Source organism: Dromiciops gliroides, chromosome 2 (genome assembly GCF_019393635.1).
Source record: "Dromiciops gliroides isolate mDroGli1 chromosome 2, mDroGli1.pri, whole genome shotgun sequence".
Classification (NCBI taxonomy): domain Eukaryota; kingdom Metazoa; phylum Chordata; class Mammalia; order Microbiotheria; family Microbiotheriidae; genus Dromiciops; species Dromiciops gliroides.
Genome location: NC_057862.1, coordinates 511100887 through 511117333, shown reverse-complemented (window position 1 = coordinate 511117333; position 16447 = coordinate 511100887). Strand labels below are relative to the sequence as shown.

Here is a 16447-nt window from a genome sequence, read left to right as displayed (position 1 = left end):
ATGGTTTAATCTACTTCCAGAGTTCACCAGTTTTCTCTCTACAGGTAGACAGAATTTTTCATCATGGGTCCTTTGGCACTGTCTTGGATCATTACCATGATCAAAATATCTAAATCCCCAATGGCATGGTCCTCTTAGAGAATGAAGAACAAACAATAACCAAAACTGTGAGTAACAGTCTTCCCACTAGGGACCCAACTGGCTAGCTCCAGTTGGGCAATGCAGCTCCCTCCCTCTTTTTCCTCCCCTGCCCTCCCTTCTTTCCCCTTCTCTTCTTCTCTCCATACATGGAATCATACCCTTAGCTGAGGACACTCTATGCAAAGGAATATGTTTGCTGAAACCTCACAGGATATGGCTCAGATGGGGCATAAATAACGATTGTGTCTATTTAGTCCAGAAACCCTGAGGGTTTCCCCCCACCCCACCTCCAGTTAAATATTTGTTGATTTGTCTTTTGACTACATAGAAGAGGCCTTTCTTCCCCTTATTTCTTGCCTATCCTTAATCAGTGAATGGGCTTCACCTCAGGCAAATGGAGACTGGAGATGACCTTAGCTTAGAAAGGCCAAGGTCTCCCACTGTATCCTGGGCCATCTCCAGTAGTCCTGATACTGGGGATATATATAGATATAGATATGGATATGGATATGGATATGGATATGGATATGGATATGGATATGGATATGGATATGGATATGGATATGGATATGGATATGGATATGGATATGGATATGGATATATAGACAAATATAGATATAGATATGGATTAGATATATAGATATAGATATCTTGACAGTGTACCCAGATTGATCCAGGAAAGTGAGGCTGGTGACTTTACACAGCTCTGCCTTACATGAATCCAATTCACTGAAAATCATGACATCTCTTTCCTGATGTCATGGTCTGCTTTGAGAACAAAGGACAAACAGCAAGTCTTTCAAAGTTGATCATTCTTATAATATTACTATTAACATTACAGACTGATCTACTAGTTCTGCTTGCTTCATATATCTTCCAAGTTTTTTTCTGAAACTACCTTTCTTATTATTTCTTACAGCACAATAGTATTCCATCACAGTCATATACCACAGCTTGTTCAGCCATTCCCCAATTGATAAGCATTCTTTCAATTTCAAATTCTTTGCTACCACAAAAAGAGCTTTTATAAATAATTTTTGTACAAGGAGGCCCTTTTCCCTTTTCTTTGATCTCTTTGGGATACAGACCTAGAAGTGGTATTTCTGGGTGAAAGGTTACACACAGCTTTTTAACCCTTTTGTCATAATTCCAAATTGTTCACCAGAGTGGTTGGATTAATTCACAAGTCTACTAACAGTGCATTAGTGTCCTGATTTTTCCACATTCCCTCCAACATTTGTCATTTTCCATTTTTTTTCCCAACTGAGCTAGTCTTATAGTTGTAAGGGGGTGTCTCAGAGTTGGCTTAATTTTCAATTTTCTAAGCAGATTTTAGAAAGGTTTTTTTTAGGTGACTACTGAAAGCTTTGACTTCTTTTTTATGTTTGTTTGTTTTGCGGGGCAATGGGGGTTTGACTTATTCTTAAAACTGTCTGTTCAAATCCTTTGACCATATTAGATTTTTTTGAAGAAAAAACATGATTTCATATAATCAAAATTATCTATCTGGCTTCTTACAATCTCTTTTATCTTTTGTTTGATCATAAATTCTTCCATTATCCATAGATCTGACAGTTACATTTTTCTACATTCCCCTAATTTACTTATTTGTTTGTTTGTTTGTTTTTGCAGGTCAGTGAGGGTTAAGTGACTTGCCCAGGGTCACACAGCTAGTAAGTGTCAAGTGTCTGAGGCTGGATTTGAACTCAGGTCCTCCTGAATCCAAGGCCAGTGCTTCATCCACTGCGCCACCTGATTTACTTATGATATTATTATGCCTAAATTATTTACCCATTTTTATCTTATCTTGGTATATGGTATGAGATCTCAGTCTTTGCCTATTTTTGTCAACCTGCTTACCAGTTATCCCAGCTTTTTTCTTCATATATTCAGTTCTTAGCTCAAAATATTTTACTTGGGGTTTATCAAACACTATATTTCTACAGTTATTTACTAATATATAGTATGTTGCTAATAGATTCCACTGATCCATTTAAATTCCTTAGCCAGTACCAAATTGTTTTGATGGTTAGTACTTTTTAACATATTTTGAAATATGGAACTGCTAGGCTGCCTTAGTATTTTTTTTTTTTTTTTGGTGGGGCAATGAGGGTTAGGTGACTTGCCCAGAGTCACACAGCTAGTAAGCGTTAAGTGTCTGAGAACAGATTTGAACTCAGGTCTTCCTGAATCCAGGGCCAGTGCTCTATCCACTATGCCACCTAGCTGTCCCCTAGTATATATTTTTTTTGCCATTAATTTCTTTGTTATTTTTTACTTTTTATTCTTCCCTGATGAATTTTGTTACTAATTTTTCTGGATCTATAAAATAATTATTTGGTAGTTTGATTGATCTGGCACTGAATAAATAAATTTAAAAAATTAGAATTATTATTTTTATTTTATTGACTTAGCCTATATATGAGCAATGAATAGTTTTCCAATTGTTTAACTCTATTTTATTTGTGTGGAAAGTGTTTTATAATTGTTTCCATATAATCCGTGAGTTTATTTTGGCAAGGAGTCACCCAAGTATTTTATATTGGCTACAGTTATTTTAAATGTGATGTCTCTTTCTATCTCTTTTTTCTGGGTTTTACTGTTAGTATTTAGAAGTATTGTTGCTTTATGTGGAATTATTTTATATACTACAGTTTTTCTGAAGTTAATTGTTTCAATCAGTTTTTAGTTGATTTTCTAGTATTTTTTAAGTATACCATTGTATCATCTGCAAAGAGTCATGGCTTTGCTTCCTCATTGCATATTTTTATACCTTCAATTTCTTGTTCTTGTCTTATTCGTATGGCTAGCATTCCTAGTAGAATATTGAATAATAATTGTGATGATAGATCTCTTTGCTTCACTCCTGATCTTATTAGAAAAACTTGAAGTTTATACTCATTGCACATAATGCTTGTTCTTGGTTTTAGATAGATACTACTTATCATTTTTTAATTTTTTTTGTGAGGCAATTGAGGTTAAGTGACTTGCCCAGGGTCACACAGCTATTAAGTGTCAAGTGTCTGAGGCTGGATTTGAACTCAGGTACTCCTGACTCCAGGGCTGGTGCTTTATCCACTGTGCCACCCAGCTTCCTCCGATTCTACTTATCATTTCAAGAAAATTTCCATTGATTCCAAGACTTTCTAGTGTTTTTAATAGAAATGGGTATTATATTTTGCCAAAGGCTTGTGCCCTGGATATCTATTGATATAATCATATAATTTTTGTTGTTATTGTTATTGATATGGTCAATTGTGACAATCCAGTCCCATGTTTTTGGTATAAATCTCAGTCATATTATCTTTCTAATATAGTACTCTAATCCTGTTGCTAGAATTTTATTTAATTTTTTAAATCAATATTCATTGAGCAAATTGATCTATTCTTTACTTTTTTGGGGGGGTTGGTCTTGCTAGATATTGAGAGCATATTTGTGTCTTAAAGAATTATGTTAGACTCCCTTATTTTTTAAAAATGTTTAAATAATATTAGAATTAATTATTTCTTAAATATTTGGTAGAATTCACTTCTGCATTCATTTAGTCATGTTTTTTTTTTTCGTTAGGGAGCTAAATTATGTCTTGTTCAGTTTCCTTTCCCATAATACGGTTACTTACGTATTCTATTTCTTCTTCCCTTTACTGGAGAGATTATATTTTTTATAAAAATCCATCTATTTAACTTAGCATGCTGATTTTATTGGCATATAAATGGGCAAAATAAGTCCTAATAATAACTGTAATTTCATTTTCTTTGATGGTACATTCATCCTTTTTCTTTTGATGCTAGTATTTTGGCTCTCTTCCTTTATAAAAATCAAATTAACAAATAGTTTTTCTCTTTTATTGATTATTCTTCATAAAACCAGATACTATTTTTATATCTGTTTCATTTTTACTTTCAACTTTATTTATTTCTCCTTTGATTTGCAGTATTTTATCTTTATGCTTATTTGAGGATTCCTTTTCTTCTTTTTAAAAAAAAATTAGCCATATGTTCAATTCATTGATTTGGTCATTCTATCTTTTCTTGAATAATGAATTTAGAACTATAAATTTGCATCAAACAAATCTTGGAATTTCATCTTATTGTTCTGCTTAATGAAATTATTGAAGATTTCTGATTTATTCTTTGACCCAAACATTCTATAAATGAGATTATTTATTTTTAATAAGTTTTTTTATTTTTAAAAGTATTTTATTATTTTCCAGTTACATATAATGATAATTATCAACATTTGTTTTCATAGGATTTTTAGTACCAAATTTTTCTTCCACCCTCCTTTCCCTCCTTCCTCCCCAAGATGGAAAGCAATCTGAGAAAGGTTATATATGTGCAATCACATTGGACAAATTTTCTGCATTAGTCATATTGTGAAATAAGAATCAGAGCACAAGGGAAAAACCTCAAAGAAGAAGTGGAAGTAAAACAGCACAAAAGTAGAAACAGTGTGGTTGAATCTCCATTCATAATCCACAGTTCTTTTTTCTGGATGTTGAAAACATTTTCTATCATGAGTTCTTTGAAACTGTTCTGGATTATTGCACTGCTAATAAGAGCCAAGTCTATCACCATTGTTCATCACACAATGTTGCTGTTACTATGTACAATGTTCTCCTGGTCGTGCTCCTCTCAGTCAGCATCAGTTCATGTAAGTCCATCCAGGTTTCTGAACTCTTCCTGCTCATCATTGCTTAGAGCACAACAGTATCCCATTACATTCATATACCATAATTTGTTTAGCCATTCCCCAATTGATGGGCATTCCGTCATTTTCCAATTCTTTGCTACCACAAAGAGATATGCTATAAATATTTTTGTATAAATGGGTCCTTTTCCATCTTTTATGATCTCTTTGTGATACAGACATAGCAGTGGTACCACTGGGACAGAGGGTATGAAAGTCCTGTAGCCCTCTTGGCATAGTTACAAATTGCTTTCCAGAATGATTGGATCAGTTCACATCTCTACCAACAATGCATTAGTGTTGTAATTTTTCCATAACTTCTCCAACATTTATTATTTTCCTTTTTTGTCATATTAGCCAATCTGGTAGGTGTCAGGTGGTACCTCAGAGTTGTTATAATTTGCATTTCTCTGATCAATAGTAATTTAGAGAATTTTTTCATATGGCAATAGATAGCTTTGATTTCTTCATCAGGAAACTGTTCATATCCTTTGACCATTTCTCAATTGGGGAATTACTTGCATTCCTATAAATGTGATTATGTCCCTATATATTTTGGAAATGAGGCCTTTATCAGAAATATTGGCTGTAAAAATAGTTTCCCATATTTATGCCTCCCATCTAATTTTGGCTGCATTCCTTCTGTCTGTACAAAAACTTTTTAATTGAGTGTAATCAAAATCATCCATCTTGCATTTAATAATATTCTCTATCTCATTTTTGGACATAAATTATTTTCCTATCTATAGATCTGAGAGGTAAACTACTCCTTCCTCTCCTAATTTATCTATAGTATCATCCTTTATGTCTTAATCTTGTACCCATTTTCACCTTATTTTGGTATAAGGTGTAAGATATTGCTCTATGCCTAGTTTCTTCCATACCACCCTCCAGTTTTCACAGATGTTTTGGTCAAATACTGATTTCCTATCACAGAAGCTGGAGTCTTTGTGTTTATCAAACAGTAGATTACTATAGTCATTTACTACTGTCTCCTGTGCCTAACCTATTCCATTGATCTACCAGTCTATTTCTTATCCAGTATCAAATAGTTTTGTTGATTGCAACTTTGTAGTATAGTTTCATATTTAGTATGGCTAGCCCACCTTCCTGTGCATTTTTTTCATTAGTTCCCTTGATATTCTTGATCTTTTCTTCTTCCAGATGAATTGTGTTATTCTTTCTACCTCTATAAAATAATTTTAAGTAGTCTGATTGGTATGGCACTGAATAAGTAAATTAATTTAGGTAGAATTGTCATTTTTATTATATTATCTCAGCCTATCCACAAGCAATTGCTATTTTTTCAATTATATAGGTCTGATTTTATTTGTGTGAAAAGGGTTTTGTAATTGTGTTCATAGAGTTTCTGGATATGTCTTGGCAGGTAGGCTTCCAAGTATGTTATATTATGTACCATTACTTTAAATGGAATTTCTCTTTCTATTTCTTGTTGCTGAGCATTGTTGGTCATGTATAGAAATGCTGATGATTTACGTGGGTTTATTTTATAACCTGCAACCTTGATAAAATTGTTAATTGTTTCAAGTAGTTAATAAGATTTTAATCTAGGCTTCCATGGTTCCTTATTGCATTATGGTCTAAAAATAGGTACATTTAGTATTTCTGCTTTTTGGCATTTGATTGAATTATGCCCTAATAAATGGTTAATTTTTGTGAAAGTGTATGTACAGCTGAGATAAAATGTATATTATTTTCTATTCTTATTCAGTTTTCTCCTAAGGTCTATCTTATCTTACTTTTCTAAGATTCTAATCATCTACTTGACTTCTTTATAATTCATTTTATGATTAGATTTATTTAGCACTGTCAGAGGAAAATTGAGGTCCCCCCTGAGCACAATTTTAGTGTCTATTTCCTTCTGTAATTCATTTAACTTTTTCTTTAAGAATTTGGATGCTATATTACTTATTGTATATATATTTAGCATTAATATTACTTCATTGTCTATAGTTCCATTTAGTGAGATATAGTTTCCATGCTTATCAGTTTTAATTAGGTCAATTTTGAATTTGCTTTGTCGAAGATCATTATTGCTACTCCTGTCTTTTAAAAAAATTTCAGCTGAAGCATAATAAATTCTCTTCCATCCCTTTAATTTAACTCTGTCTCTTTCTTTTTACAATTTTTAAATATTTTAATTTAAAGTTTTGAGTTTCACATTCTATCCCTTATTGCTTATACTATAAGCAATCAGTGATAGGTTCTACAAGAAGACTCATAAAAGAAAAAAAGTTAGAAAGAAAGTGAAAAATAGCATGTTTTAGTCTGTATTCAATCAACATCAATTCTTTCTCTGGCAGTCCTTTAGGATTGTCTTGGATCATTGCATTGCTAAGAATAGGTGAGTCATTCAGTTTTTCATTAAAAATTATTGTTACTGTGTACAACTTTCTCCTCATTCTGTTTACTTCATTATGTGTTAGTTCATGTAAACCTTTCTACCCTTTTCTGAAATCATTCTGCTTGTAATTTTTTACAGCACAATAATATTCCATTAAAATCATATGCCACAGCATATCCAACTATTCCCCAATTTATGGGCATACTTTTGATTCACAATTTTTAGCCATCAGAAAAAATAGCTACTATAAATAGGTTTGCACAAATAAGTCATTTTCCCTTTTTTTGGATGTCTTTGATGCATAGATTCAACCATGATATTGCTGGATCAAAGGTTATCCAGAGTTTTATAGCCCTCTGGGCTTAGTTCCAAATAATTTTCCAGAATAGTTGGAACATTTCTGTGTTTCTCTTTCAAGTCTGTTGTGGTGTTTTTGTTTTTGTTGTTGTTTGTTGTTGCTTTTCTTTTCTTCTTCTTTTTTTTTTTGTAAACAACATTTTGTTGGATTCTGATTTCTAATCCAGTCTGCTATCTTCTTCCATTTTATGTGTGAGGTCATGCCATTTACATTCACAGTTATGATTGCTAACTGCATTTCCCTCCATTCTATTTTTCAATGTGAGGCAGCTAGGTGGCACAGGGGATAGAAAAGTGCTCCTGAAATTGGGAGGAACTGAGTTTAAATCTATCCTCAGACACTTATTGCTAATAAGTGACCCTGAGCAAGTCACTTAACCTCAATTGCTTTAAACATTTGGCGCCTTTTTTCCAGTAATCCTGATAATGTATCTTTTTTTTTATTAAAGTGAGGCAGTTGGGTTTAAGTGACTTGCCCAGGGTCACACAGCTAGTAAATGTTAAGTGTCTGAGGCCAGATTTGAACTCAGGTACTCCTGACTCCAGGGCCAGTGCTCTATCCACTCCACCACCTAGCTGCCCCCCTGATAATGTATCTTGCCAGTGGATCCAGATACCTCTGGAGAAGTAAATGAGGCTGGTGAATTTGTATTGCCCTTCCTTACTTAAATCCAATTCATTGCAAGTCCTGACATCTTTCATGGTCCTCTTTGAGAATGAAGGAAAAACAACAGCAATAATTTTCCTATGGTTATCTTTCTTTCTCTCTTGTTATCATATTCCTTTTCCAGAGTTTGTTTTCATTATTTCTAATGCTTTATTTTTATCTGCCTTATCTAATATCACTATGCTTTTCTATTACCCCCTTTCCCTCCTACTTCAGTTTTGGATAAAATGGATTTCTATAATGAATTGAGTAGCTAGAGCTATAGGTAGTTACCTAACTAGCTACCTAGGCATATAGATACTTATAAATATAGATATAAATATGTATGTATCTCTATCCACCTACCTACCTATCTACCTATCAAACCAATTTCAATGGGAGTGTGATTCAAGCATTTTCTCTCCAACATTTTCACCCCCATTGTAAATGCTATTCCTTGTGTACCTCTTTTATGTGAGATAATATTTTCTATTCTTTCTCTCCCTACTTCTTCCCAGAGCATTCCTTTCTCATTTATTCATTATTGTCTATTTTCCCAACTTAATTGACTTAATTTCATACCCCCTTTCTAGAAAGAATCAATTTAACCATCCTAATTATGATAAAGTTCTTAGAATATTCATATATCATCTTCCTACATGGAATTGTACACTTTTAACTCAATTGAGTTCCTTGTGATTTTGTTCTTTTCTTATTTTGATCTTTTAATGCTTCTCTTGTATATGAAAGTCTTATTTTCTATTTAGTTCTGTTCTTTTCATCAGGAATGCTTGAAAGTTCCCTATTTCATTAAATATCCATATTTTCCCTTGGAGGATTATATGCAGTTTTTCTGGGTAGTTTATTCTTAGCTCTAATCTCAACAGTTTTTTTCTGGAATGTCACATTATAGGACCTTCACTCATTTAACATAGAAGTTCCTAAATCTTTTGTTATCCTGACTGTGTCTCTACAGTATTTCAATGGTCCTTTCTGGCTACTTGAAGAATATTCTCTTTGACCTAGCAGTTCTTGAATTTATCTACAGAAATCCTAGATGTTTTCATTTTGGGATCTCTTTCAGGAGGTTATTGATAGATTCTCTTGATTTCTATTTTACATTCAGATTCTAGGATATTGGTGGATTTCTCCTCAATAATTTCTTGAAATATGATTCTTCTGGGGGCAGAGCCAAGATGGCAGAGGAAAGACATTAAATGCACAGACCTTCAGACACAATTACCCCCAAAACAGCAATAAAACACCCCCTGGAGCAGCAAAACCCATAAAAAGACAGGCTGAGAGTATTTTCTACCCAAAGAAAGATTAGAGGGGGCCATGATAGGCATAAAAAGAGTCCAACCATTTGCCTACAGAGTCCTTAGGCAGGCTGCACCAGAGAAACTTACCCTTGAGGCTCCAAATCAGCTACACCACTGATGTCTTCTGGAACTGAGCTTGTGGTTCAGGTGAGAGGGATGAGCAGCTGGGGGCGGGGGGGGGGGGAAGGAAGTTCAGGGGTGTCTGTAGGACCTAAGGAAGAATTCAGCTATCCCACCCCAGCAGGGAACCAGGAAGAAATCCTGAGCGGCTGGAGGCCCAGGTGGGAGAGGGATACAGGCTCATCAAAGCTAAGAAACACAGCACACAAAGTTCTGCTGGCTGATTAATTATCAAGTCGGCTCGAGGTCATCTTAGGACTAGAGAACAGTCCAGGCAAGAAAAAAAACCTGCCCTCCCTGAAACCAAAACACCTGGGACCCTCTGACACTTGGGACAGTGTAACTTGGAAGTAGGGCCCCAGTATAAGAGGGAGTTAAAAGTCAAGTAAAAGACAGCAACATGAGCAAAGAAAGTTAAGAATTATACAAAGTTTCTTTAGCGAAAAGAAAGATGTAGGTGCACCCTCAGCAGAGGATAGAAACCTCAGGGTCCCTTTATCCAAAGCTTCCAAGAAAAATATGAATTGATCTCAGGCCATGGAAGTGCTCAAAAGGTACTTTGAAGAGACAGTAAGAGATAGAGAAGTAAGATATAGAGAGGTGGAGGAAAGAATGGAAAGTGAAATGGGAGTGATGCAGGAGAGTCATGAGAAAAAAGTCAATAGTTTGAAAGGCCAAATGGAAAAGGTCATACCAAAGCTCTCAGAAGAAGATAATTTCTTGAAATATGATGTCTAGGCCCTTTCTTTGATCATGGATGTCAGGTAATTCCACATTTTCTTCTGTTTCATACTTTAAGAAACAATTTTGTTCTATTTTTTAAATGTCTCATTAAGTCAGTAACTTCTAGTGGCCAAATTCTAATTATAAAGGAATATTTTTCTTCATTGAGTTTTTGTTCCTCTTTTTCCATTTGGGTTTTTAATGAGTTTTTTTTTAATTAGAGGTTTTTTTAATCTATTCCATTTGGCTTATCCTGTTTTTTAAGTTGTTATTTTCTTCAGTATATATTTTTGCCTCTTTTACCAAGATGTTACTCATCTTTTCATAATTTTTCTACCATTGTTTTCATTTCTTTACTTGTTGTCTCTACATTGTTTGATGTTGAAAATCATTTTTAACTCTTCTAAGAATTTTTGGGTGGCTTGTGTCTGATTCATATTTTACTTTGAGGCATTGCTTTTATCTCTTGTGACTTTATTGTCTTCTTCTTTGTTTCTACCTTGATCTTCCCCTGTCACTATGGTAGGTTTTTTTTATGGTCAAGTTATTTTTTATTGTTGTTTGCTTATTTCCAACCTTATTTCTTGAATTGGGAATCTATATTAATGTTGAAAGTGAGGTGCTCTGCCTCAGATTTGTAGATTTTTCCACATTTCTTAGCCATTTTTGTGGGTGATAATGGAAGTTTTTGGTGCTCTTTGCATTAACAGATTACTATAATGGAAACTCTATTGTATTCAAATTGTATTCAAATGAGGGGCATGGAAACAACTGGGATGTTTAGGGATGGGGAGAACTCAGGCAGAAACAGACCAAATAAACTAGACAAAATGATGCCTGAATTTCTCAGGGCTTTATTCCAACCTATCTTCTGAATCAGTGATCCCCTCCACACACTGGACCCTCCAATTTCCTTTTAAGATTTATTATGGGGGTGCAGCTAGGTTGGCACAGTGGATAGAGCACCGGCCCTGGAGTCAGGAGTACCTGAGTTCAAATCTGGCATCAGACACTTAACACCTAGTACATGTGTGACCATGGGCAAGTCACTTAACTCCAATTGCCTCACTTTAAAAAAAAATATTTATTAGGGGACAGCTAGAGTGTGCAGTGGATAAAGTACTGGCCCTGGATTCAGGAAGACCTGAGTTCAAATGTGACCTCAGACACTTGACACTTACTTGCTGAGTGACCATGGGCAAGTCACTTAATCTTCATTGCCCCACCAAAAACAAATACTCCATAGTTCTAAAGAAAAAGAGTAATTAGGAAGCACAAATAACTTCACAGTCCCAGCTTACTTGCTGCTGTCATATTTGCTGTCTTTGTCATCAAAAGCAAATGCCAGCAGAGGGCTTTTGGGATGTCAGGCTACTGTAAATGTTGGGTATTCACACTGTACCTTTCAGATGTTATCACCTGTCTCTTCTTCAGCAATGCCATTAAAGTTATCTTCAGATGCTGATGCAAGCATCTTCCCATCATGGTTACAGTTGAGGGTTCTCACTGGCCAATCCAATCTGAAAAAAACAAAACATCTCACACATACTAATTTTACAACATCCCAAAGGCTAACCAGTCCATCAGCATTTCCTGTGGAAAAGTACTTCCCTATGGGATCAAATTTGATACAAATGCAATTAGACGGATGGGCATTGATGGGCAGCACAGGCTTCAGCTCTGGATAACTGAGAATGTTGATACAACCATTGCCATTTTTTAGAAAGAACATATTGTTAACAGCATTCCAAGAGATTTCATTAACTTCAAATTTCAACTACTCCTCTGCTTTTGAATGGTAGATTTTATCATCAATAAAGTTACTACATCATCTTTGTTGCCCAGAGAAATGGTCTGCCCATCAGGACTCCAGCAAATGTTAATATTCACCCCTTTAGTAGTCACAATGGCAATGCATTGTGGAGTTCTAACATCCTAGATTCAAATAGTTTTTTCCCCAGTTGCAGTGATAACTAGGTCTGGATTACTCAGATGCCAATAAAGCTGTTTCATGTTGTCTCCATGCCCTTGCTAGTTTTTTTTTTTGTTTATCAGGCAGGCCATCTTGAGCAAGACATCACATGTTTGATGAATCCAGTCCTGCCCCCTTCCTAGATGCTCTTTTCTGGACATTCTCCAGCTTATCAGCATACTTCTAAAACAATGGCATAAATAACTGCACACAATACTTCATATGAGCCATGACAAACAAAAAAGACAGAGTATAGAAAGCTATTATGTTCTTATTCTTGGAAGTTCTATTAGCCCTTTTAATCCAAACCCATCTTTTACATTACCCTGTTGAATTATATTTAAGTTGTACCTCACTAAAACTCTCAGATTTTTTTGATAATAAATATTTTCCATCAATGCCTGCCCCAAAATACACTTATGAAATTGATTTTGGGTATCTAGGTAGAGGACTTTATATTTTTCCTTATTGAACTTCACATAATTAGGTTAGGCCTAATAATGTCTAGCCAGGGTGTGCTGGTAAATATTTAGCAACAAAGACTTCAAGAAAAAAAAATGTATGCATGTCACATTTTTAGGTTTAATCAAAATTATTAACATTTATATCATCATTTTCTGAAATATAGATAATAAAATGATCAATCAAGCCTTGATTTGTCATGGTTATCAATTTCTGAGGTTTAAATATTCAAGCTGAAAGTTTAAAAAGCTCTCATGATTCAGTTTGACCTGCCTCCATCAAACTCCACAATGAAGACTATCAAAATGTTTCTGGATTCTAATGCTCACAAAGTATGTTATCTATCCCTCCTGGAGTTTTTGTATCTATGTTTTAATCCAACCCATTGATTGAAAAATATTAAACATCACAAAGCCAAGCACAGATCTCTGAGTTATTCCAGTGGAGACATCTTGGCAAATTTATATTGAACCAAAAATGACTACTCCTTGGGTTTCTATCAAATGGAACTATTTTCTATGGGCTGTCTTAGGGGGTAATAGATTTGCCCCTGCCTTTGTAAATGCAGAATAGATGAATCCTTGTCAAGTATATTGTGGAAAATACTATTTTTCAGGTATGTGTTGGACTAGATAACTTATGAAGTTCTTTCCCTCAGTGAGATTCTAATTTAATGTAGCTGGTGGAGAGAATGATAGGTCCCTTACAACTCAGTGAAGCCTGTGACCTGCCACCATTAAATAGAGTAGATGATTTGTGTGTCGAGGCATTGATTGCTGAATTAAAGGTTCCTTACCTACCCCTTCTTACCATGGATGGGAGAAGTGGATGGTGAATTCCAGGAAATTCTTACCTACCTGAAGTGATGAAGGTACATCTAATACCTATTATATTGGCAGACCTAAAGCTTTTAGAAGAGACCATAGTAACCAATGTACAATGTACTTTCTGGGGGTGTTATATTGGCTATTTATTATCAAGTCATAGCCTTGAATGCCAGGAAGGTATCTGTTTAGGATGTGGGGAAGAGAGAAGAGAATGATGCTATTCATATGGCAACCGGATATAATAAAGCAAAAGAGCAGCATCATGAGTATAAAAGCCCAAAGCAATGCATAGCAATTGATTAAGGAAAGTGCATTGATAGCATAGTACCCTGTGGAGAAAGTCTCAGAAATATGCACAATTGAATATAATGTTAAATCAAGTTATTTAACCTCAACTAGACCCTCACTGAAGCAAGATAGTCCCTTCACACTCTCTAATCAAGTTGCTATCTCACTCTCCACTAACACTATTCCAAACCTTTTCTTCCTTCCTCAAGACCCCATAACTTCCTCCTTTCCCCCTTATCTCTCAGTTGAGGACTTTGTTCTCGCTCTACAGAAAAATTGAGGTTATTTGATATGACCTCCCTTACCTTCTTTATCTTCATATTAAAATCCCTAACCCCATACTTTCCTTCATTCTCTGAAAAAAATACATTCAATACAATTTAATATACATTTAATTAACACCTACTATTTGCCAGGCATTATGCTAAGTGCTGGGGATAAAAATAAGAAAAAATAATGACAACCTAATGGGGGAAGACAACACACTAGAATAATTTGGAAAGGAGTGGGACAACAGGGGTACCTGGCTGGGGGAGTCTTATTTCATGGAGTTTAAACCAAGAAGGGTACAGATGCAAAGTGAAGTGAGCTGCAAAGTCTCAAATAAAGATGTCCCTTCTCTTTACGAAGACCTACTCCTCTACATGCACACTTGATCCAGTCCCCTAATATTTTCTCCAGTACATTTTATATTTAATCATCACTTTTATCTCAAATTGTAACCTTTTCCTATCCTCTCATTTATTCCCTATTGCTATCACACATGCCCATCTCTAATATCTCAAAAAATCCTTCGTATGACTCTACCAACCTCATAGACTATTACCCTATTTCTGACTTCTTGAAGAAAAAGAAGTTATATATTTTTATTGCCACCAATTCCTTTCCTTTTACTTATTATTCCAAACTCATCATTAACTGAAACTCCTCTCCAAAATTATCACTGATCTCTCAATTGCCAAATCTTATGATCTTTTTTTTCTTCTTAATTCTTCTTGACCCATCTGATGCATTTGACCCTTTTTTTGCAATCCTCTATTCCTGAATACTTTTTCCTCTTTACCTTTTCATGACAATAATGCCTCCCGCTTTGCTTCCTACCTGGCTGATTACTTCTCCTTTGCTGACTTACAATATACCTTAGCCTCCAACCTTAGAGTGGTTCCCCAAGTTTTTACCCTATCTTCTTTTCCAACTCTTTTTTTCCTAATATCAATTCTCATTTCTCTAGTTAACAATTTTTATTCAGGTGATTAGATGAAATGGTTAACAATTATATGATAAATGCTATGTGCTAGGAATTGTGTTAAGTGCTTTAAAATATTAACTCATTTGAGTCTTACAATAACCCTAAGAGGTAGGTGCTCTTATTATCTCCATTTTACAGGTGAGGGAATTAGAGCAAGTACAAGTTAAGTGACTTGTGCAGAATTACTAGGCTAGTAAGTATGTAAAGACTGTATTTGAACTTGGGTCTTCCAGATTCCAGGCCTGGCACTCTATCTACTGTGCCAACCAGCTACTCAATCCATATATCCAGTTCTAATCATTCCTCTGAGTCCTACTTACATCACCAGTTGCTTACTAGATATGACGTAGAGTCTCATTAAAACTCAATTGAATTCATATTTTCCTTAACCCCCCCCCCTTTAAATTTGCCCTTTTGGGGTGTGGTCAAAAGTAGTTCCAACTCCCAGTTGTCTTAGGTTCTATAATCTCAATATTATTGTGGACTCCTCATTTCCCATGATCCTATATATACATTATGTTCCCAAAATTCAACCTTTCTAAACACCATCTCTCATAAACAATCCCTTCTATCTACTTACATAGATACCATGCTATTTCTGCTATTTCTACCATTTGAATGTTTCCAGATTATCACAGTGCCCTCTGTGAGATTTAAAATTGGATATACAGAGCATTAAACTCCCCCTTTTAACTTTTCCCTTTTATATATCCCAGACTACTAAGAAAAAGAAGCCTCTGAGCTTTAATCTGTGCGTGATTAGTTTTTATTGCTTGGGAATTAATTAGACAACAAAAGGTGATACCAATTAGGGAAATAGAGAAGTAGAAATACAGATGACTGACCTTAGATCTAAACTTAGTCCATTTTCCTTTACAAAACTCACTGAATCCCAAATTGCCCCTCAGGCCGAGAACCAGCACACCCAAAGCCAAACACCAACCATGTGTTTCTCAACTCCTTTCACCCACGTGTGCATTGCCACAGCAAAGTTTAGCAGCTAGAGAATGCCAACTTCCGTTCCTGCCCTCACTTTTAAGTCCGCATACCAAAAGTTTCTTGCATTCTCCTCCCCGAAAAAGGAGGCCCTTCAAAAGCCACTTCAGTAGCATGCACAATCTCTCAAATGATTCAGCTGAAACTTCTAATATATATCTTTACCGCAAATAATTTTTACCATACCTCCAAATTGTTCTGGCCCCAAGTTTAATCCCAGACTACTTAATACTGATGTCACAGTAATTTTCCTTAAACTTAACTCTGAACATTTGACTCCCCTACTCAA

At 35.1% G+C, this 16447-nt stretch overlaps 1 pseudogene; it reads right to left on the bottom strand.

The window, feature by feature from the left end:
- Positions 1-12428, bottom strand: part of LOC122739216 — a 58276-nt pseudogene extending 45848 nt beyond the window's left edge.
- Between the last annotated feature and the right edge of the window lie 4019 nt (positions 12429-16447).